Source organism: Camellia sinensis, chromosome 2 (assembly GCF_055761805.1).
Source record: "Camellia sinensis isolate YWXY chromosome 2, ASM5576180v1, whole genome shotgun sequence".
Taxonomy (NCBI): domain Eukaryota; kingdom Viridiplantae; phylum Streptophyta; class Magnoliopsida; order Ericales; family Theaceae; genus Camellia; species Camellia sinensis.
This window is the reverse complement of record NC_138962.1, coordinates 217,935,282-217,955,352: the sequence shown is the minus strand read 5'-3', so window position 1 is coordinate 217,955,352 and position 20,071 is coordinate 217,935,282. Positions and strand designations below refer to the sequence as shown.

The 20,071-nt window shown below is 37.2% G+C and overlaps 1 pseudogene across 1 annotated transcript; it reads right to left on the bottom strand.

The window, feature by feature from the left end:
- Nucleotides 1-292: 292 nt before the first annotated feature.
- Nucleotides 293-17,894, bottom strand: LOC114257324 (uncharacterized; annotated as a pseudogene). Its single transcript, XR_014360230.1, has 16 exons — nucleotides 17,889-17,894; nucleotides 17,068-17,168; nucleotides 15,685-15,880; nucleotides 15,377-15,522; nucleotides 14,644-14,818; nucleotides 14,512-14,565; nucleotides 3,388-3,911; nucleotides 3,256-3,313; nucleotides 2,679-2,738; nucleotides 2,555-2,596; nucleotides 2,326-2,456; nucleotides 2,084-2,219; nucleotides 1,920-1,997; nucleotides 1,152-1,268; nucleotides 983-1,045; nucleotides 293-893 (listed from the first exon to the last, which is right to left on the bottom strand). The product of XR_014360230.1 is annotated as an uncharacterized LOC114257324 (transcript).
- Between the last annotated feature and the right edge of the window lie 2,177 nt (nucleotides 17,895-20,071).

Sequence of the window (20,071 nt, the reverse complement as noted above, 5' to 3'; positions counted from 1 at the left end):
CTGCTTCCTTCTATTTATACAAATGGATAGAATGAACCGTAGTAACAAAAATTAGCATGGGATCAGTCGCACAATTTCTCTATCCCTAATACACTCTTAGCCATACGACGTACCTCAAAATTTCCTTGTTTGAGATTCCCACATCATGTTGGTCAGAGTGCATTGAGACATGGACAAAGCAACATAAATTGGCACTGGATCCTCTATCCTAAGTCTCTCTGAGCCATATGATCATACATCAAAGTTTTTGTGTCTTGAGATTTCCCACCACATTGAAATGCATTGTGTGTGAGAGAGAGAGATTGTGTTCATTTTATTGAATAAAATTGTGTACAAAAAAACAAGATCTTGGGTCCATCTTGTCCTACAACTACATAATCATATTTGAACACAACCATTTGCACAAAGTCATATCCACAAACTGCATGATAAGAGGATTATTTGAGAAACTTCAATACTACATTGGCAGGGAAATGATACAGATTGTGAGAGAAACTACTTGTAAACTATAAAAATGGCCTATCTACAAAAGAAACCCTTCAATCTGTGACTTTAATCAGACAAGAGATATATGGTTGATGAATGGTTGTATCCTATAATCCTACACACTATCATAACATGATTTCCCGATCTGCTCTTTCCCGTGCTCAATAAAACATAATGACTACTCATTCATTTGTACGTGAATCATATGGAATCTTTAACACTCTCCCAAGGAGATGTCTAGTTGAGAAGAGTAGCATCATTTTGCACTCAATCCATTGTCAACCTGAACCAATAGGGTTCAAAGAATCTAATCCTCCGCCTTATTTCTCTTCCAAACCTTCCGTAGATGAAAGTTTCTCTTGCAAGGCTTCAAGCAAATCTTGATATTCAGCAAATGCCGGATGCGACTGGAAAGGAGTATAGCAAGAAAAAAAAGTGAGGCACGTAGATGAATAGTCACCGTAAACTAGTCAATCTTTGAGAGACATATATGTACCTCGAGAGTCACGCTATAAGCTTTCCACAACCGCATATCATGTTGAAATAAATCAAAAAGAACCTGTGCAGCATAACGGAGCAAAAACAACACATTTCATCATATTCTAATAAGATATGTAAACATCATTAAACTTTTCCTTCTGCAAATATTTCCATGGCAATTGTACCTCAGATCGTCTTAAAAGAGTGGCCAGGGCAACTATCCACTCTTTGAACTCGACAGAGCACATATGAGCCGAAAGGAATTCTGCATCCAACCGGCTCTGCAGTGTGCCCATTTGAAGCTGGAAATATATGAGACAAGTCAATCGTCAGGAAAACAATATCCAACTAATAATATTCAAACTTTATTTGCCTAAAAACATGAACATGTCAAAAGGTTTTCCAAAAACATTGCATGCCTCTGAAGGCAATATTCTCTCATGCTTTGTGCATTAATCTACTACATTTTCAAGATTTGACAGCATCTGCGGCTCTTTTTCCAAGTAGTGTAGCCAATTTTAACCGTCAATAATAATATATGTTTCCTTTATTTTATTTTATTTTATTTTATTTATTTATTTTTGATAAATATATGTTTCCTTTATTGTAGTGCTTAAGCATTTCTTCCAAGCGCGTCTCTTTTTCAATATAACTATTGTGTTCTTCTAAGAGAAGTCTAATATAAAGCTACTACTAATGAAAGCCCAAATAAGAAAATGCTTCATGGTGGTGTATTTAAGTTTCAGGCAAGCATGACACAAACACATGGAGAGAGAAAGAGATGTGACTATCATTTCTCGAACTTCTTACACAGGTTAACAAATATCAATGAACCATGAATCAAATTGTTTGGTTAAAACAACTTACAAGTTCACGCAAAACACCAAAGGAGAAACAGGTATTTGAATAAAATCAGTAACTCTAAATTTTCAACAAATATTTCAAAAGGTTGCCTTTTGCCCAATCAATTCGAGCCCTGAAGCAAAATTCTCCAAGCGAGCACTTCCATACCTTTCCCTTTGAAGATATTCCTGCAGTAAGATAATATTTACACAACCTAAGATCACCAAACAGGAACAAAAATCCATAACAAACCAGATATGTGAGTTTGTCTTACCACTAGATCAAATTGAGTGCCTTTCACAAAAGCAACAAGCTTGGAAAGCTCTTTCCCCGACATTAAATAGCTAGCATGGCTTTCTAGGATGTTCTTAACGGAAGCAACATGTGCATTCTTCTCTTTGAATGAGGGGCTGCTCCCAAAAAAAATAATAATAAAATGTCTATCTGTAGCACTTTGAATGAAAATTTTGCAAGCTTTTTATGATGAGCTAATTAGTTAGTGGAAGAGAACACTACCTTTTCAAGTCAAAAGATTGCCTCCTGTAACTAGAAGGGAAAAGAAAATAGCTCAAGAATCTGGACGATAGTTTGTCTGAATCTGTTGCTGAAGGTTCATATTCCCTTCCAGATCTGAGCAGAAACCTCACCTGAGAATAAAGGAGAAAGATCAAAATTGGAAGAAAACCGTTGAGGTGTTATTAACTATCTCACTGAATGAGGCATAAAGTTGTATCAAAACTTGTACCAGCTCCCCAGCAAGTTCATACAAAGATTCATCAAGCGCTGCCTGCACAATTTTCAAACTCCTCAGGCATATGACACAGTAAAATAAATTAAAGGCAAGTATGGCAACAATAAACAGTGGTTACCTGTAATAAACGTAAAGCACAGTATTGACTAACAGCAGGACCCTCAAATTTAGCTATCACCTGTGGCAGCAAAAGTGGTTACAAGACAAGATTAGTAATTTAGAATTGAAGGATGGGATTTTAAAAAGTTGATAAACAATGGAACTTAGCTTATCTAGAACTTCTTCCTGAAATACGAGCTTTTTCAGGACAGAAGTTGTCCTCTATGTTACATGGACACTTCTAAATGAAGTACCCACGTTGGACACTCGACATGCCTGCTACTTGTACTTGAGAAACTTATTGATCTAGTAGACTTGAACACTTCCAATTTGTTAAACCAATGATAGACGAACTGAATACCAATTCAATCAATTCACTAAGACTAATGTCATGTTAAAGACGTAAATATACTGAAGATAAAATTGTAACTAGACTAACTTTACAGCAGAGAGTCACAGAAGAAACTTTAATCTTTTCATATTTGGAACAAATTTTTTTTTTTTTTTTTTTTGGGTGGGGGGGACTAATGACAATTTGTGAAATTCCTCAAACCCTAAAGCTTGAACATAATCAACCGAGATGATTTAGTACTTACAAGTACATAGCAAGCTGCTGTCCGGTACCATCTCTGCTGGAAGCATTGCTCAAACAACCTAGAGAACAGAAAAATCAAGAAATCCACTAGAAGTACACTTTACATTAAGTAAAATCAAGAGAAATCACATACTCCGTTGATCTTCCGGCAGCAGAAAACAAATCCGCCCAATGTCGGCCATCAGTTTTTCTTGCAACACTAACCACCACATCAAAATACTCGGGAAAATTCTTAATTAAATCACAAGTCTTCTCCAAAAGAGAGGAGTTGGTACCATGCTTAGGAACAAAGACCTGGTTTTTATTTGCACTCTGCCTGTAAGAAAGTAGTTAAAACCAATCAAAAATTTAAACATGAAAATCTAAGCAGTACTAAACATATATTTTAGAAAAATACAGCATTTTTGGCTTGATTAATCTCTACAAAGTATTAAGAGTTGACGACTTCCTCACAGAATATTACAAACTCAGTGGTACCTGAAGAAGATGTCTGAGTAGGCAATGCAATATAGTTTGTGCTTGAGGAGTTGGCTCAAAACATGGAAACTCTGTGCTTGCTGAAAATGACATCCTCTGGGAAACACCAACAACAACTCCAGCATTTGGCAGAAGACCAAGAGGGTAAACCTCACGATCAAATTCCAATTCAGGATCCAACTGAAAACTAATGTCAAGTTACTTGACCGTCTCAGATTACATGACCCAGATAATCAGATCAGCATTAAAATCCAATGAATATAATTCTACAATTAAAGAATGATCTACTTTAAATACTTAAATTGTTAGGTCCCTATGTTGTCAAATCCGGAGACGAAACATTGTGTTGATTCAAATGTAATTTTTTGTGTTTTTGTTCTGTCCGCTCGAGCGGAGCCTTGTGAGCTCGAGCGTAGATTAGCAGGTCTCAGTATTTTGTCAGGACAAGCAAAAGATACTGATGGGTGTGATTTTACGCTCGAGCGGATTATCCTACGCTCGAGCGCATCTCAGTTTGTTCGCACGCAGTTTTTTGGTCAGTCCGCTCGAGTGGGCTGTGTTGAGCTTGAGCAGAGATCGCGGATCCAGATTCCTATTTAAAGCTGTTAAGGATGTTTTTTTGATTAGTTTTTTCCTAGATCTGATCTACAAGTACTAGGGTTGTGTTTAAAAGTTTTCTTTGGAGATTTTTCATAGTTTCCTTGATGTTCTTGAGAGAGTTCTGAACTTATGCATTGAGATTCGTACATCAAGGAGGTTGCTTCTTAAGTTTCAAGTAAGTTCTCTTCGGTGGAGTCCGAAGATTAAAGCTTAGAATCCAAAAGGCGTTTGATTCTGCGCAGTCGTTAATTCGACAAGTGAAGTTGTGGTGTGGAATCAACTTCAGGATCAATTCCGTGACGAAGGCGTGGTGAAAAAGTTACAGAAGATTCAGAGACAAATTGACTGGGTTGGGTAATTTGTATGGTATCTTTGTAATCTTTTTGTTCTTCAGTAGTGGATTGATAGTGGCGGTTCGCCCGTGGTTTTTGATTACAATTGAAGGTTCTTCAATTGTGGTTTTTTCCACGTAAAAAATCGTTTGTGTCGATTTATTGTTTATTCTCAAAAACAAACAAACTAAAATCACTCTCGTAAGTGTTTGATGATTTTAGATTGAGTGTTTTGAATTAATTGGGATTTGGAATAAGTTAATCTTGATCTAATCACAAATCACGTAGGTTTTTCAATTGGTATCAGAGCGGGTCACTCTTTGTTTTTTCAAAACTATAGGAGTGTGATTTTGTGTGATTAGTATCATGGATTCTATTCGTGAAGGTAACTCGACTCATAGACCCCCATTACTTGACGGTACAAACTATTCTTATTGGAAAGCTCGTATGAGAGCATTTTTAAAATCCATCGATGAGAAAGTTTGGCACTCCGTAATCTTTGGGTGGAGTGAACCTACAATCACCATGGATGGGATTGATATTCCTAAACCCCTTGATAAATGGGACACAATCGATTACTAGAATTCGAGTTTGAACAGCAAAGCTCTCAACTCCCTCTTCTGCTCTGTCACACCTGAAGAATTCCGTCGAATTTGCACGTGTGAAATAGCAAAAGAGGCGTGGGATATTCTTGAAACGATTCACGAAGGTACTACCTCTGTTAAAAGGGCAAAACTTCAACGTCTCACATCCGCCTTTGAAACCCTTTTTATGCGCGACGATGAGACGTTCGATGAATTTTATGCAAAACTCAGTGATATCGTGAATTCCTGTTTCACTCTCGGTGAAAAAATCCCGGAAGCAATAGTTGTTGGAAAAATTTTGAGGTCCCTTCCCGAGAGGTTCCAACCAAAGGTGACAGCCATTGAGGAGGCTCAGAATGTTGATACCCTCAAGCTCAATCAATTGGTTGGAAATTTGCAGACTTATGAAGCCCACCAAATTTCTAAGAAAAAGCAAAAAGAAAATATGGCTTTCACGAGTGCCCATGAGACTGCAAAACCCCCGGAGACTGAATTTGATTTAGAGTCTGAGATGACGGCTATGCTTACAAAACAGTTTAAAATTTTTTTGAAAAAGAAGCCGAATTTCAGAGCCCCTATTTCAAAAGATAAGAGTAATGACAAACCCAAAACTTTTCCACCAAAACTTGCTTCAAAAACTGAAAAGAAGATTGTAAAGGGGCAAGGGGTCAAGTGCTATGAATGTCAAGGTTTTGGTCACATTGCCCTTGAATGCCCTTCGAAAAAGAATCGAAAGAAAGTCTACACTGTAACTTGGGATGATGAAAGCGGGTCGGAGCAAGAACCCGAAGAACCTGAATCTGGAGAAGACGGGGATAGTGCTTTCATGGCTTTTTGGTCTACTTTGACACCACCTCCTCCAAAGCCAGCAGAGTTAGCTCGTGGTCAGAATTTGCATCTTCCTCCCACCTTTGACGGGAGTAACTACCTGTTTTGGAAAATCAGAATGAGAGCTTTTCTGAGAGCTTTTGATCCAGAAGGCTGGCAGGCCATTGAAGAAGATACAGACAGGGCTAACAATCCGAGCAATCAGAGAGCCCTGATCACTATTCGTGGAGCAATTTCTACTGAAGAACAGCAACGGGTTGTTCGTTGCACAAAGGCTAAAGAGGCATGGGAAATTTTGAGCCAATTCCATGAAGGAGGAAATTCACATTCACCACCATCCAGCAATTTTTCAGTCTTAGTTGCTAGATTGGAAGAGGCAAAGGAGAATGAAGAGCAAAAAGAGGATGATGAAACATCTGATGACAATGATGAGATCAATGGCGATGAACTACAACAAGCTTACGAAAAGCTATACGAGGAATCTCTGAATTTGTCCAAAACCAACGACAAACTCTCTCTCAAGATCAAAACATGTGAGAGTGAGAATGTCAGGCTGAAAGGAGAACTTGTAGCAGCAAAGCAGAATATCGTCAAGATCTCGAGTGACAGGCAAGACTTAGGTGGAAAACTACTATCCTGTGAAACTGAAAGGAATGAACTTCTGAAGGTGTATTCCACATATGAAGAAAAGCTTGCAAGTCTTGAGCTGTCACAAGCCAGATTGGAAGAGATAGTCTGTCAAAAGGATGAAGAGCTTCGTCTTGCTAGAGCCACTATTGCCATGTGGAACAAAGGTTCCAAATCTTTAGAAGACATCCTCGGGTCTCAACAAATGGGTTGCGACAAAAGCGGGTTAGGCTATGGTGCAACAGCTCACAAGGGACAGGCCTCTACTTCACATGACAAGAAGACTCAAGCAAAGGGAAAATTGAAGGTAGACCAGGCTGATCTCTCTCTTCGTCCACCAAAAGCTGGTAAGATCAACAAAAAGGAGGTAAAACCGGTTTTTATTTGTCATCACTGTGGTAGGTATGGCCACATTCGTCCTTATTGCTATGAATTGTTTGGTAAGGTGTCTCAAAAGAGTAGAAATTCAAATACTTTTTGGGCTAGGAGACAACCTTACATGTCTAGGCGGAATACCAAGGCTAAAAAGATTTGGGTGAGAAAAGATGATTTGACTTGTTTAGTTGTTCACACTGCTCTAAAAGCACGTGATTCACACATGTGGTATCTTGATAGTGGGTGTTCTCGTCATATGTCCGGTAACAAATCCTACTTCACCTCCCTTGAAAAATATGAAGGAGGAATTGTTACCTTTGGAGATGGCGGCACTTCGAGAGTCATTGGTAAGGGCTCTATAAGTGTTGCTGGTCTTCCCAAGCTAAATAATGTTCTACTAGTTGATGGTCTTAAAGCAAATCTTTTAAGCATTAGTCAAATGTGTGATTCCCATCATGAAGTATTGTTTTCAAAAAATAAATGTGAAATTTTGGATAAAAAGGGAAATACTGTCTTACATGGGGTTCGCACATCTGATAACTGCTATGGGATTGTTACTACTAATGATCTCACTTGTCACTCTGCCATCATTAGTAACATTGACCTATGGCATCAAAGATTAGGTCACATGAATTTCAATGACCTAACTAAGATAGCCAACAAAGAGCTTGTGAGGGGAATACCTAAACTGGGTAAGAATTTGAGCCATGTGTGTGGACCATGTCAACTTGGAAAGCAAACCCATGCCCCACATCAAAAGGTGAACAGCTTTACAACCAAACGTCCTCTCGAATTGGTTCACATGGATTTAATGGGTCCTACTCGCACTGAAAGCATCGGAGGTAAAAGATACATTTTTTTAACTGTTGATGATTTTACTCGATTTTCATGGGTAAATTTTTTAAAGGAAAAATCTGATACGTTTGATGCTTTCCAGGCCTTAGTCTTTAAAATCCAGAATGAACAAGGTATTTCCATTGATCGTATCATAAGAATCCGAACCGATCATGGTCGTGAGTTTGAAAATAGTTCGTTTTCGGATTTTTGTGATATACATGGAATTAAGCATGAATTTTCTGCACCCATTACTCCACAACAAAATGGAGTTGTTGAGAGGAAGAACAGGGTTGTTCAAGAAATGGCTAGGGTCATGCTCCTTAGTAAAAAACTTCCTCCAAAATTTTGGGCCGAAGCCATAAATACTGCTGTTTATGTCATAAATCGCGTGTATTTAAGGCCCGGCACTTTACAAACTCCATATGAATTGTGGAAGGGCTTGAAACCTAATGTAAAATACTTCAAAACTTTTGGGAGTAAGTGTTACATCTTCAAAGATAGAGAGCCTTTGGGCAAATTTGACTCCCGAAGTGATGAAGGTATTTTTCTAGGGTATTCAACCACTAGTAGGGCTTTTAGAGTCTATAACCTGCGAACTTCATCTTTAATGGAATCTATCAATGTGGTTATAGATGACACAGGTGCACCTCCTCCAGCAACAAATGAGGATGATAATGATGAGTCTCCAATCTTGGATACCGAATCTCAAAATCAAGGAGAAGGTGCAGACCCATCACAAGAAATGGTTACCGAACCATCCTCACAGGTAAGGCCAAGTCCAAAGAGTGCTCCAAGGGACATCACTCCTGTTGCCCCTGTCACCACAAGTCCTGAGCTTAAACCATCAGCTAGGGTGAAACTGAATCATCCAGCTCAACAGGTGATTGGAAGTGTCTCGGATCGAATGAAAACCCGAAGACAGATTCGGGATGAGGTATCACATATGTGTTATGTTTCTTTAATTGAACCTAAGAATTTTAAAGAGGCCTTGCTAGATGATAGTTGGGTCAATGCTATGCATGAAGAATTAGGTCAATTTGAACGTAACAAAGTTTGGACTCTAGTTCCCAGACCTAGAGACATGAATGTGATAGGTACCAAGTGGATCTTTAAAAATAAATCTGATGAGAATGGTACAGTTGTTAGGAACAAAGCTAGGTTGGTTGCTCAAGGCTACACACAAGTAGAGGGTGTTGACTATGATGAGACGTTTGCCCCAGTTGCACGTCTCGAATCTATTCGTATCTTACTTGGTGTTGCATGCTTTCTTGGCTTTAAATTGTTTCAAATGGATGTGAAAAGTTCCTTTTTGAATGGGTACTTGAGAGAAGAGGCATATGTTGAGCAACCAAAAGGGTTTGAGGACCCTAAATGTCCTAATCATGTCTACAAGTTAGACAAGGCTTTGTATGGATTGAAACAAGCTCCTCGAGCTTGGTATGATAGGCTTACTACCTTTCTTCTTGACAATGATTTTCAAAGGGGTAGTGTGGATAAGACTTTATTTGTAAAACATATTAAGTCTCATATTCTTGTTGCTCATATTTATGTTGATGATATTGTGTTTGGATCCACTGCTGATCATCTTGTGAAATATTTTTCGGATTGCATGACACATGAGTTTGAGATGAGCATGATGGGAGAGTTGTCTTATTTTTTGGGTCTTCAAATTAAACAGTCTCCTTCACGTATATTTGTGTCTCAGTCTAAGTATGCGAAAAATCTTGTGTCAAAGTTTGGTCTTGAGTCTTCCAAGCATGCACGCACTCCCATGAGCACCAGTCTTCACCTCTCCAAAGATTCCTCTGGTATTGATGTTGATCCTGCCCTTTATAGGAGTATGATAGGGAGTCTTTTGTACCTCACAGCCAGTCGTCCTGATATTGCCTTCAGTGTAGGTGTTTGTGCCCGTTACCAAGCTAGTCCTAAAGAGTCTCATCTACTTGCTATCAAACGCATCATTAAATATGTTAATGGGACTTTGGGGTATGAGGTTTGGTTTTCTACTGATACTACAACTGAGATTACTGGTTTTTCTGATGCCGACTGGGCAGGGTGTGCTGATGATAGGAAAAGTACATCTGGGGGGTGTTTTTACCTTGGGAATAATTTGGTTTCTTGGTATAGTAAAAAGCAGAATGCCATCTCTCTTTCCACTGCTGAGGCTGAGTACATTGCTGCAGGGAGTTGTTGTGCACAAATGTTGTGGATGAAGCAAATGCTTCATGATTATGGAATAGAACAGAATACCCTCACTCTTTTTTGTGATAACACAAGTGCCATAAACATTTCAAAAAATCCAGTCCAACACTCTCGCACCAAACATATTGACATCCGTCATTATTTTATTCGAGAGTTAGTGGATGAAGGCCTTGTTGTTTTGGAACATATCCCTACTGAGCATCAAAAAGCTGATATTTTTACAAAACCCCTTGATCTTCTTCGATTTGAGTTTCTTAGAAAGACCTTGGGTGTAATGCTCAGTAACTAGATTGTTTCCTGTGGTCGTGAGGTGAGTGTGAGTGGCTGACTTACTATTCTTAGATGTGTTAATCTCATTGTGATTGAGTCCTGGTATCTTTTGCATCAAAATATTAAATGAACACTGCTCATGTTTCTTACAAGATTTGTTTTACATCTTTGTTCATAGCTCATTCTGAATGCCCATACTCATTTACTTCGTGATCTCATTCTGTACACATTCTTGAGCTAAACTGTTGCAGGGGTTTCCGCATAAGTGATCAAAGTTCTCTATGGACCACTGACAGTGTTTCTTGTACTTTTGCGGAGAAATTGACCTATACTAGTATATCATGGGTGATGTTAAGTCTCTTAACCATCTACCGCCTTAGTTCACTCCCATCTCCCTCAGTACATGATCTCCGAGCATTAGGAAAAGGCTACCTCAGAGGCACCAACCAGGCCATCATTTTGAATTCATTCTTCTCTGGTTGGAATCCATACTCTTGAGCGTGCATACCACCAATGAGTGCTCACAAGAAAAAAATAATAATAATAATAAAAAAAAAACCGTGTCTGAGGGGGAGCTTCCGCATTTACTTAACAAATACCCCGTGATTCCTAGTGGTTTGACTTTTCTCTGTGATAGTCAATTACTCGTGTCGGAGGTCCAGCCATCCGATCACTACTAGGATTAACTCTAGCTTTGTGGCTCTCAAGGATTGCACACACACACATTTTTTACATGAGCTCTCATGTGTGTTTTTGAGTTATGCATTCTTATGATGCGTGTGGCTTTGATTTAATACTATCCGTGTTGTACATGAGCTGGTGTTTCATCTCTTTTTCTCAAAACTTGCAGGACTCATAATTTGATGGATTTTCTTGTCTTTGTGGTTTAGTCTACACTTGCTCTTCTTGCTTGTTACAGGACTTTCTAGGTGTGTTTTGTTATTAAAAAAAAAAAAAAAGGTTTTTTCCCGCTCGAGCGGAATGTTTTACCCTCGAGCGCGTTTTTCACTCTTGCAGCAGTTTGTTCGTGTTTTGGCAGTTCTGAGAGATGGGTTTTTGAGCTCGAGCGACCCTTTGCACGCTCGCGCGGGAGTCTGCTTGCATTGTTTTACGCTCGAGCGGTTATCCGTACGCTCGAGCGGACCATTTTCATACTTAACTCCCTCTCTCTCGACTCTTCGAGTCATTTTTTCTTCTTTTTTTCATTCTCTCGATCTAGGGTTTGTTTTGTGGCTGCATTGTGGTCGTTTTTTTTTCCTCTCATCCTCCATCCTACCTGCCGATTTGCTCTTTGGTAAGTTTTACCCTCTTTTATTTTCGTTGTTTTTTGTTCTATTTGGTTATAGTGGGTGTTGGGTTTGTGATTTTGTGGGTTTTGTGTGTCGTTTGTGATTCTCTCTCTCCCACACCTTTTCCTCGTCTTATTGTCTATTTTTTTTGTGTGTTTTCTTTATTGTGTCTGTGGTATTCGGGTTTATCTGTGTTCCTGCTTTCTTGTCTTCATGGGCTGTTGAGGTCACTGTGCGTAAGTATGGGTCTGGTATTGAAGGGTCTCTGTTACATTGCTTTGTTTTTCTCATGATTCATACTTATACTTTGCAATTTCTCTCATACTTTGATCTTTTGCATTGCACATTGAGGATTTCATGCCCTGTTTTTTTTAATTTGGTTATTGAACTAATGATTTGCTTTGGTTTTGTTTTGGTGTGGTTTGGGTTGTGGGTTTGTTGGTTTGTTGGGTGTTATAGTGGTTTTCGTCATGTCTGCTCCTACTCCTAAACGCCGAAAGGCCACCGTCTCTCGCCCTACCTATAACCCTGTTAGGTTTCAGTCGGCCACACAATCCAAGTCCTTCCACAAATCTTTTGTGAATCGCACAGTTCATTTAGAACGGAATGTTCAACCAAGATACATTTGAGTCCATCCACATTCGTTCTTTGTTCGACCCTCTAGGTGGTGACCTTGTTTTATTGTTTTCTGGGCGTCAGAATCTCGATTGGGTTCGAGAATTCTATTCTAATATGGAGGGTATTCGTGATTATGAGCCATCTTTCACTACATGGGTTCGGTCAAAATCCATTTCTGTCACCCCTGTATTGATTCGCCAACTTCTTAAGATTGAGCAAGTCTTTCCCGAATACTATCCTTTCCCTGTTCCTGACCGTCCTACTTGTAACTTTGATGATGTGGCTTTGGAGCTCGCTTCGATGCCTTTGATGGTCGTCTTGGTCAGATAGAGGAGACTCTCACCCATCTCGCCCGTGTCATTCAGTCTCCACGGCCACCCGATGCTTGATTTCTAATCCCCGGCCAAAAAGGGGGAGTGATGTTTGTGTGGGTACACAGCTTTTGGTTATACTTTTTTGGTACAGTTGTTCTCTGGTTATCCTTCCTTGGTACAGTTGGATTTTATATAGCTTTTTCTTTTTGGTTATATTTTGGATATATGTTTATGGATGGATGGATATATGTTATGGATGGACTGGATACTGGATCCTGGATATATGTTATGGATGGATACTGGTTTGCTTATGATTGGTTTATTATTTAATTCAGTTCCACCTGTTTTTGGTTGGCTTGTGTTTGGGTGTTCTTTTTCAGGCTCATGGAACACGCGCATAAGTGGATAAAGTTGAATGAATGAATTCTTTCCCAAGTTGTGTGTTTTCGGGTTTTAAAAGAATGTTTTGTTTATTTGTTTTGAAACTTTTATAGTGCGTATGTGTAAGGAACAATGGTTAGGAAGGTTTTGTCCGGGAATTGACAAAGGGGGAGATTGTTAGGTCCCTATGTTGTCAAATCCGGAGACGAAACATTGTGTTGATTCAAATGTAATTTTTTGTGTTTTTGTTCTGTCCGCTCGAGCGGAGCCTTGTGAGCTCGAGCGTAGATTAGCAGGTCTCAGTATTTTGTCAGGACAAGCAAAAGATACTGATGGGTGTGATTTTACGCTCGAGCGGATTATCCTACGCTCGAGCGCATCTCAGTTTGTTCGCACGCAGTTTTTTGGTCAGTCCGCTCGAGCGGGCTGTGTTGAGCTCGAGCGGAGATCGCGGATCCAGATTCCTATTTAAAGCTGTTAAGGATGTTTTTTTGATTAGTTTTTTCCTAGATCTGATCTACAAGTACTAGGGTTGTGTTTAAAAGTTTTCTTTGGAGATTTTTCATAGTTTCCTTGATGTTCTTGAGAGAGTTCTGAACTTATGCATTGAGATTCGTACATCAAGGAGGTTGCTTCTTAAGTTTCAAGTAAGTTCTCTTCGGTGGAGTCCGAAGATTAAAGCTTAGAATCCAAAAGGCGTTTGATTCTGCGCAGTCGTTAATTCGACAAGTGAAGTTGTGGTGTGGAATCAACTTCAGGATCAATTCCGTGACGAAGGCGTGGTGAAAGAGTTACAGAAGATTCAGAGACAAATTGACTAGGTTGGGTAATTTGTATGGTATCTTTGTAATCTTTTTGTTCTTCAGTAGTGGATTGATAGTGGCGGTTCGCCCGTGGTTTTTGATTACAATTGAAGGTTCTTCAATTGTGGTTTTTTCCACGTAAAAAATCGTTTGTGTCGATTTATTGTTTATTCTCAAAAACAAACAAACTAAAATCACTCTCGTAAGTGTTTGATGATTTTAGGTTGAATGTTTTGAATTAATTGGGATTTGGAATAAGTTAATCTTGATCTAATCACAAATCACGTAGATTTTTCATAAATGATACTAGATTGTTTAATCCAGTCCACCTGACAACTTAAGACTATCCAATGGAAATTCATGGACAGCGCAAAAAGGCATAACCAACACTATTTGCATCAGAAACAGAGTAGTAAGCATATAAATTGAAAAAGAACCAAGTATTTCCAATGTCCTGAAGAAGTGAAACCACCACCAGAGATGCTGCCTGACTAAGCCAACTGATGACTCATAAAATGGACAGCAAAAGAAATCTAGATATACCAAAATGGGTCCTTATTCTATTTCCTGTGATTCTAACAGATGAAATCCCAAAGGAATATAAAAAGTTCCACACTATTACATGATAAAGACATGCACAAACAAACAAACTGATAAATTGGAAAAATCTGATTTGCACCAAAAAAAACAATTTCATTTAACCATAATATGCATATGTACCTGCAAGAAATCTTCCTGCTTAAACGGGTCGACACCTAGAGATGGATACCAAACCTGTAATGATGCATCAGATGAGTAAAATAGAAGAGAACACTAAAAATGAAGAATGAATTAGCCAAAGCAAACTGTTACCTGCATCCCTCGGTGGCCATAATCTAACCATGAAACCTCTTCAATCAAGTTTGTTTTCTCCTCTGATTGACCACAGGTAACCCAAAACAATTCAACAGAGTCAGTCAGCTCTCTTTCCCTCCCATCATCCAAATCGAGAAGTGAAAGTTCCCCATTGGCCCTCAATACCAAACATCTAAAGAAACAGTCAGTCATCAGTAGTTTGTGTAAACAAAGTATAACCCCACGGAATAAAAATTATGGTCATACCTTTCAAACAGAGTCTGAATTGAAGGATCTCGTGGGTAAATCATGTGCTTCCTGAATCTGGTCAATCAACCCAGCAATAGGGTGATATTACAATAGTGAATATCACCCACACAACTACAGTGCAAATGGCTTTGATCGTTGTTTTTGGGAGAGAGTCAGTATATGGGAAAAACTCAAACATACCTTATTTTTCACTTAATCACCCATATCCCATATATCAGATATATAATCTATTTATCTCATTTATCCATATTTGTTATATGAGATAATATATGATATCTATATCATCTATCCATATCAGGATATGATAGATATATATCCTGAGTGGCTATCCAAATAGGTTTGAATTCAAATTCAAAACCCATTTGGATAAGGTTCAAAAGGCTGAAAAGGGTCATGCCACATGACGCCCAATTTCTAACAGTTTGTGAATCTGTGGTGCCGATAAAAATTCTATACATCATTTTTAAGGATAAGTGCATACCTCGCAGGTTCTTTGCCTAACAAATCAGACGGAGTTGAGATTTGATTTTTGGAGACGTGCTCCCTTGAAAGCTGATCAAGGATAAAACGCATTGCAGCAGGATGACTCTTTGCAGTCATGATTGAGAGCTCTCGTACTGTAGAAAGCTGTTTGTCATTTTATCACTTAAAAACGCATGAAGAATGATTATTCATTACAAAACTCTCATTCTGAGTGCAACTTAATCCTTAAGAAGTCAATAAGCATCCACAAGAAAATATCAGTTTCTTCCTAAACAAATCATACGAGAGAGAGAGTTAAAACATTACCTGTAAATCCAGAGAACTAGAAGGTGTCAGTTCACCAGATAACTTCACATGGAATATATGGACATCAAACGGGCGATAAGTAACAAGTAGATAATCTTGATAAACATCCATCACCATTGGCTTCGCAAGCAATGGTTTCCTACAAAGTAAAGAGCTCTGGTCGAGGTGATATCGAGGGTAGAAAAGCAACTCGTAACTGCAAAAGATTAAATACTAGTTTTAAATGCTAAATTGTCCTCCCAGAAGGAACAGAACCAAAATAACTAAAACTAAAGAACTAATAACACTATTCAAAGTGCACCTTCAATTACGTTTTCTATTTGATTAGTCAGCACAATTAGAAGATGAATCTAGAGCTTATATAAAAGCTTAAATAGGTTCTCTTTTGTTGAGGCAAGGATGTCAATACCAAGCAACATTCCCAAGATGGAATCTAACTGCTGGGAAGCGCAACATGTGTAAGAATTTTTATGTATTCAAAGCTCAACATGTGTAAGCATTTTTATGTATTCTGCAAATTTTGAGCAAGCAGATTCTTTAAATACTAAAGATTTTATTAAAAAAAAAAAAGAAAAATGGATCATGCACTTACCAAACTTAACTTCCATAAAATTAAAATAAATTTTGGTAGATCTTTACGATAAACATCTGAATCTGACACTTGCATAGTTTTAAATAATAAAGTTCCATCTAAAATCCAATAAGACAGATACATACATGTACATTTTTTTGATAAATACAGATACATACATGTACATGTTCACACATCAATGACGATTTTACTTTTTATATGAATCCATGAAACATAGTTTTTAGGTTAACTTGATATGGATTATGTTTCTAAAATCCCTCTTCTTTTTAATGGTCAAATAATGTTTAATAGCATTCCTAGATGAGAAAGAAATGAAACTTGGATATCACTATAATGTTGTTCATACTGAAGTGGGATGATGGATATATAAAACCCCACGTCTGCTGCTGTTTTTTCATATTTGAATCTCGCCATTTATTACCAGTTATTGGTCAGATCTGAATAATCCAATACTGAACACAAATCAAACTAATTGACTTGTTAAGCGTTAACTGACATGCAAATAAAATAATCCTTTCTCTTTCCATTCTATCAATGCTATTTGCTAGAGAGAGAGAAAAAAAAATCTTAATCCTAGCGTCTGATTGAGATATTCTTGTCAATATGTCGTCTCAAACTCTCATCTCGTAAAAAAAGATAAGGATATATATATGATACGAAATAATTTTAGAGACACTTGGTTATAGCAATAAAGCAAATTATAAGCGACAAGTATATGACGTAAATGTATATATATACATAGTTTCAACTACCAACACTTTTTACAGTTTAAAACATCTATATATGCTCACGTGTTAGAAGAATCAATGTAATAGCCCATGAAGACCAGCAACATCCCATCCTTGCTAGCTGTCACATGCATAACTGGCCAATTTTGGGATAAATAAGAAACCTAGTTCAAAGCAAAACTAAGTTAGCAATATTCATATTGCACAAGAATAAGCATGAGAAGAATCAATCATTGTGATTACAAAATCCACATAACTGGAAGGTGAAGGTGCAAAAAAAAAAAATTAAAATTTTGTACAAATTTTATACTTTTTAAATATAACGAGACTAAGTAGATCTAAAAAGTAAAAAAAAAAATAATAATTAAAATATTTAAAAATTACTAAAAATATAAAAATATGAATTGATAATTTAAAAAATTACTTTTAAAAACTCCAAACCAAACAGATTAAGGAAATTATACTCACTGAAATTTTAAAGAAAAAACAATTAACCTTAGGGTTAATTGGTGATAAATCTAATATTAGGAGGGTATAAAGAATTAGGTCCAAGTGATATTTTTTATTGATGAGAGGTCCACGCTTTTGTGTAATAGTTTGGTGAGAAATCCTGGAAAATATTTTGTTTCCAACTATTTGACTTTTCGTTGCCTATCTGTTGAAATTATTTTTATTTGTTGAAATTTCTTATCTGTTAAAATTCCTATCTGTTCAAATTTTTTATTTGTTAAAATTTTTATCTATTCAACTTTTTTATCTGTTGAAATTCTTATATGTTGTAATTTTTTTGTTTGTTCAAATTTTCTATCTGTTCAAACAACCGATCATCACCGAAGAAACCTTTCACTTTCAGATTCAGATCTAGCTAACTGCTCATCAGAGACCTCCATTGAAGACTTGGTATTCTCATTTTGAAAAGCTCATATTAATAAACAATGGATCGAAAACCCTAGAAATTTGAAATAAAAAAGATAATAGAGAAAAAAAAATGCAGACACGCGCACACACACACACACCCATATATATATGTTCAATTTCTGATCTACTGAACAACAAATTGAACAGATGCAAACATATTGATTTGCTGATCAACAAATAATCTCTCTCTTTTTCTCTCTCTCCCTCTCCATTCTCTCTTGAATCTTTCACAGACATGCTTCAACCTTTCCACAACAATTCAAACTCATCAAATCCTCTTCCGAACAATCCATTTCTCAACTTCTAACCACAAGTCTCTCTCTGTATATATATATATATATATATGTATGTATGTTTGTATAAAAACGTGAAATTTGGGGCTTTAATAATAATCTTGTAGAGCTCTTGAATCATAACTATGGCGCTGTTTGGGAAGCCAGAAATGAGGCTATTATAGCCTCATTTCAAAAAAAAGCCCAAAAGCAACACTGTTCACAGGTTTTCAAAAAAAAAAAAGGCTGCAGCCCGGACAGTATAGGCTGTTCCTATACTGTCACAGCCCCAAAATGTTACATCAACGGCTAAATTACCATTTTACCCCTTTATATCAATTTTAAAAATTATAATTTTAGGGACAAATTTGTCATTTTAAATTCAAACATCATTTTAACACATTTTTCAATACAACAACTCAAATAAAATCTATCTCATCTTCCCAAACACAAAAACTAAAATAGCCTACTAAAATAGCCTACTAAAATAGCCAAAACGCCAAATAGCCTACTAAAATAGCCACTTCCCAAACGAGGCCTATATGGTTCGATGAATGGTTGTATCCTACACACTCTAATGACATGATTTCCCAGTCTGCTCTTTCATATGCTCAACAGAACATAGTGACTGCTTGTTCCTTCCACATAAATCTAGAAGACTTGAGAAGATTCTAGAACATCCTAAAAGAATTCAGAACATTGAAGAAGCTTCAAAAATTTTAGATAAATCTATAAGTGTCACGACCCAAACTCGCTCCTATCTGTTTAGCATCGCAATCGGCCAGCAATCCTAAGATTATCGAAGGCCTCTGAAACAAATTAGCAAAATAAAAGGACTAGCGGAAGCAAATATCCAAATGTAATATCCATAAAGCTATGCAGACGTATATGGGACAAAAATTTTAAACTTTATTTACATGTATGTGACATCATAATTTCATCAATCTTACGTCATCTTTATATACGGATAAAGCCAAAACAGGACCTAACCCTATTTACATATAGTACAAAAACTTATCCAACAAATTAAGTAAAGACTTAAAACTTGTTCACATGACTTGACCACTAGCAGATGTTGGAACCTCTACGAGAGGCGCATAAGTTGACTGACACAAAAACATATCTAAACTGGACGTCTCAAGCCTAATCACACACCTAATCACCTACATACATAAGTATAAATAATGAGCTAGAGCCCAATAAATAATATCATTGTGAAGAGGTTAAATGAATGAGTTCTATATATAGGAAAAAACATTCTCATCACAAACGAAGCATTCATTAAAGATATATATTTAGTATACATAAGGTTCATCAAACCCTTCAGAGTTAATTACATGTCGTGGTATAACCTAATGGTATTGAACAAAACATTAGCAAAATGACCCCGATAGACCGAGGACTTATGCATAACGATCACAATTGATCAACTTAGGCATAACGATCACAATAGATCGACGTATACATAACAACCACAATGGATCGACTTAAACATAACAACCACAATGGGTCAACATAAGCATAACGGAGATTTCTGTAAATCAAAGCATGTGTTCATGGATGTCACATTTGATAATCAAAAGGGATCTCATTCATTCTCACCAAACAGAAGTTTTCAGAAAACCTGTCATATCATAATCACTTCGAAACTCCATAGCATAACTTAACATTTCAAAAAATACTTATCACATTGGATATTTCGTAAACAAAACATAGATTTCATAAAACATCATATAGCATAGTCATTTCAAAATGATTTATACGAAAATATCTTTACAAAGACGTTACTCACCTTTACTAGTTCGATGTTCTTCCACAACGTTCGAACCTACACATTATACATAACGGTACACATGTTGAAACTCAACGTTCAAACC